This window comes from Strongylocentrotus purpuratus, unplaced genomic scaffold, assembly GCF_000002235.5.
Source record: "Strongylocentrotus purpuratus isolate Spur 01 unplaced genomic scaffold, Spur_5.0 spur5_contig_844, whole genome shotgun sequence".
In the NCBI taxonomy this organism is placed as follows: domain Eukaryota; kingdom Metazoa; phylum Echinodermata; class Echinoidea; order Camarodonta; family Strongylocentrotidae; genus Strongylocentrotus; species Strongylocentrotus purpuratus.
The window spans coordinates 1,537,822-1,541,334 of NW_022145551.1; positions in this window are offsets into that span (position 1 = coordinate 1,537,822).

Consider the following 3,513-nt stretch of genomic DNA (forward strand, 5'->3'; position numbering starts at 1 on the left):
TACTTTATCATTGTATATTTGCGATTTTTTTTAAAAATCCTTGAGTAATGAATTAAATTCATTAAGAGTGTATCTCCCTCTAAGTGTTCAGTACTATTCAATGTAATATCTGAATTCTTGAAGTTCATGCCTAGGAGTAAAAGATAATTATATAAACAAAAGTCATGAATATTCGTGTTTTCATTGGGATGTTGCCTTCCTGTTGGGTAGTGTAAATGAGTATCCGGATACCTACCCCCAGGATAACAACAAATAGGATAACCATCCTCTAGGACAATTAACACCTAGCACAACTTCCCCCGGTCAACTTCCCCTGGACAACTATTCCCCGGACAACTACCTCCAGACAAATACCACCTAGGATAGTTGTCCGGGGGTAGTTGTCCTAGAGGATTGTTGTCGTAGGGAGTGGTTGTCAGGGGGTAGTTGTCCGGGAGTAGTTGTCTTGAGAAAGTTGTCCTAGGGGTCAATTGTCCGGGGTAGTTATCCGGGGGTAGTTGTACTATGTGGATATTCATCCTAGAGGGGGGTTTGGGGGGGTTAACCCCCCTTTGGTAATTTTATGTATGTAACCCCCCCTAAAAAAAACTAAACCCCCCCCCCTTTTGATTTAATAAAAAAATAAATAAAAAAATAAAAAAAATTATTCCCACGACCGACCTAAAAAAGGTGACCTTACCCCCAACCCCCCCCCCCAACTGAGCAAAATACGAAATGTCCAAATTTCGAGACCCCCCCCCAAAAAAAGTGTCCTCTTACCCCCCCCCCCCCCCCCGCTTATTCAGCGGTCGGCTGAGTCGTTGCGTTTTTTTTTGGGACCCCCCCCCAAAAAAAAAGTGTCCTCTTACCCCCCCCCCCCCCCCCCCCTTGAAAAAATCCTGCGTACGCGCCTGCTTCCACCTGTGTATCATGGAGTGCACTGAATGTGCACTGAATAAATTATGTTACATAACTTTCATGAGCACGTATCCAGTATTTCGTCTCCGTGTATTTCAAAATTTGTTCTGCAATGACCTTTATCTGCTCATGCTCAGACTGCAACCGTGAACCACAGAATTATAAGAAGTGTGCCGTGAACTGGTTCCCTACACACTTGATTCAAGCCGTCGAAGATGGCGTTATCAACAAACTCATAATTATGCTCACCAGCCCAGCCTGAGGTCACGCCATCATCGGCTGGTAGCAAAGAAGTAGGGAAAGGTAGCTGTGGGTGTGTGTGTGTGTGGGTGTGTGTATGTGTGTGAGAGAGAGAGAGAGAGAGAGAGAGAGAGAGAGAGAGGAAGAAATAGAAATAGAAAGAGAGAAAGAGTGTGTGAGAGAGAGAGAGAGAGAGAGAGATAGAGAGAGGGAGGGATAAAGACAGAGCGAGTCGAGAGGGGAGAGAGAGAAAGATAAATGAAGATAGAGGAGAGACAGGGGGAAGAGATAGGGGAAGAGAGAAAGAGACAGAGAGAGAGAGAGAGACGGGGGGGGGGAGAGGCCTTTTCATGTGTAAGAGAATATAATTCCATTATCTTTGTTACAACATTTGCTTTATACCATTTCGTGATATTTCCATTTTACTGTATATACATACTCACTGGCGTACTGGTGAGGGTGCTTGGGGGGGGGGGGGGGGGGGGGGGGGGCTTCAGCCCCCCCAAATAAAATTGAACCATGACATTTTTTCACAAGTGATGTATATGTTCGTGATATCACATGATTTTCAACAAAATGCTAGTTTCTCCATTTATTCTTGCAAACTGACCCATTCCCACAAAAAGCCAGGAAGAGCTTATGTTTTTTATAGTCACTAAGGGCCTTATAGTGGCCACTAACAGTAACACTGGTAAAAAATCCTTTCCAGAAGCTTTGTGCAAAGCACTCCCGGGAGATAACATGCTACCTACCACTCGGGCTGAGCATGCACAGATTTGCGAACAGCGTTCCATTCTTACACCATGTAACACTGCACATATAGTGGGGGAAATTGAATTCAGACAAGATTAAGCGTAGAGAACGGTACAACGAATCGTCTTCTTTCTCTAATAATTTAATGAAACGGCAAAGCCTTCCGCGCTTTGCACGGGAGGGGGAGGGGGGGGGATTGAATTCAGACTAGGATTAAGAGTCGAGAACGGTTTTGATGAAACGCGAAAATGATTTCAGACAAGGATTAAGAGTAATAATTAATTAAAACGACAAAGCTTCCGCGCTTCGCGTGGGAGGGGGAAAACTGAATTCAGACAAATACACGATAAAATGAATAATCTTCTTTCTCTATAAATTTATTGAAACGTGATAGCTTCCGCGCTTCACGCAGGATGGGCGAAAATGAATTCAGACAAGGGTTAAGAGTAATAATTTATTGAAAGACAAAGTTTCCGCATTTCGCGCGGGAGGGGGACTGATTTCAGACAAGAATTAAGAGTCGGGGTTGAAACAATGAATCGTCTTCTTTCTCTAATTATTAAATGAAACGTCATAGCTTCCACGCTTTGCGCAGGAGGGGCGAACCAAGAATTAAGAGTCAAGAACGGTACAACGGATCGTCTTCTATCTCTAATAATATAATGAAGTGTCAAAGCTTCCGCGCTTTGCGCGGGAGGGGGGGGGGGGAACTGAAAAAAATAATTAGTTCCTGGCCCCGGGTTTATGGGGTTAAAATTGTAGGCATTTGGACATTGGCATTTTTATATTTGTTGGTAATTGGTGGCTCGTTTTGTCGGTAATCGGTGGCCTCTACACCCTTCCCCCCTCCCCCACTGAAAAAGATCTAGCCGCGCCCCCGATAACGACACAGTTTATACACTCGAGATAATTTTTGCAAGTACTACAGTGAAGTACCGGCATCAAAGCATAATCTATACAACGTCTCACGACGTGTCAGATCACTTTTCTCTAACTTCTAACGAATACCCTCCCGCGCAAAGCGCGGAAGCTTTGCCGTTTCATTAAATTATTAAAGAAAGAAGACGATTCGTTGTACTGGTCTCTACTCTTAATCTTGTCTGAATTCAAGAAGGCCTCTTTTTTCCAGGAAGTGCCGGTGGACATTAATGCGCCAAATGTGGTTCTCAAATTGCAAAAGATCCCTACTCTTGGAAGGGGTAGGAGAAAGCAATTTTACGTCATATTATATTACTCCAGGAAGCAGGGGCGTCGCCAAAGGGGGGGGGGGGGGTGAGGGGGTGCGACACCCCCCCCCCCATCTGTCAGGATATTGTCGGTAAAATTGCGCTGCCGTCGGAAAAAGGAGAAAAGGGGGAGGGAAAAAAAGAGAGGGAAAAAAAAGAGAGGGAAAAAAGAGAGGGAAAGGGGAAAGAAAAGAAGAAAAAAAGGAAAAGAAAAGAAAGAAAGGAAAAGAAAGGAAAGAAAAGAGAAGAAAGAAAGAGAAAAAAGAAAAAGAGGGAGGAGAGGAAAGAAAGGAAAAGAAAGAAAAGAAAGAAAAGAAAAAAGAAGAAAAAAGAGTTAAAGGGAAACAAACGAAACGGGGGATGAAAGAGAGGAGAGAGAAGGGAGGTAAGAGTCTGA